Raw genomic sequence first — 707 nt, forward strand, 5'->3', positions numbered from 1 at the left:
CAATTGAAATCTTCTAAAATAGACATGTTTGCCACATAATAGACGTATGTTTGACGTATCAGGCTTATTGTAAGTAATTTTACCACTACTTGACACACAGGGATCTGTCAGACAATGATCTGTCAGAGATCAACAGCCGGATGTTCGACGGCATCCCCCAGCTAACGGCCTTGTAAGTACTGTCATGTGCGCGTGCCCTTGTCTCTGTTCGTATATGCACAAACCATTTCTTCCTTATCGCGCAACAGTAAGATTGTTTACTTTTATAAACTCACCACAGGTCCTGGGCCCAAAACAAGGTGACGTGCATCTCCCCCGGGGGCATTTAGTCAGCTGCCGGCGCTCACAGAAATGTAAGTTATTACATGAATTGTTGACGTTCAAACTTCCCTTTGCCACACGCGTTTAAGTACCGTTGACATCTAAACCCGTCTGTCCCCCAGCAACCTGGGGGGCAACCCGCTGCGTTTCAACTGCCACATGGGTTGGCTGGCCGAGTGGCTGCGGGGCCAGCGGGCCACGAGCGGCGTTCCCCGGTGCCACACGCCGCACCGCCTGCGCGACGTTGCCCATCCACGGAGGTCCCGAGCTCTGAGTTCGCGGGGGAAGGTAAACACTTCCCGAATAAAACGAAACGTAAATTTTCCGCGGAGTGCTTCTGTGTTATCCTTAAACCAAAAACAACGTTTTTGGGAGGCTCTTTTTTT

At 50.5% G+C, this 707-nt stretch overlaps 1 pseudogene; it reads left to right on the plus strand.

Moving 5' to 3' along the window:
• Positions 1-707, plus strand: part of LOC119587455 — an 11,135-nt pseudogene that overhangs the window by 4,982 nt on the left and 5,446 nt on the right.

The sequence above is a fragment of the Penaeus monodon genome, chromosome 22, assembly GCF_015228065.2.
Source record: "Penaeus monodon isolate SGIC_2016 chromosome 22, NSTDA_Pmon_1, whole genome shotgun sequence".
NCBI lineage: Eukaryota > Metazoa > Arthropoda > Malacostraca > Decapoda > Penaeidae > Penaeus > Penaeus monodon.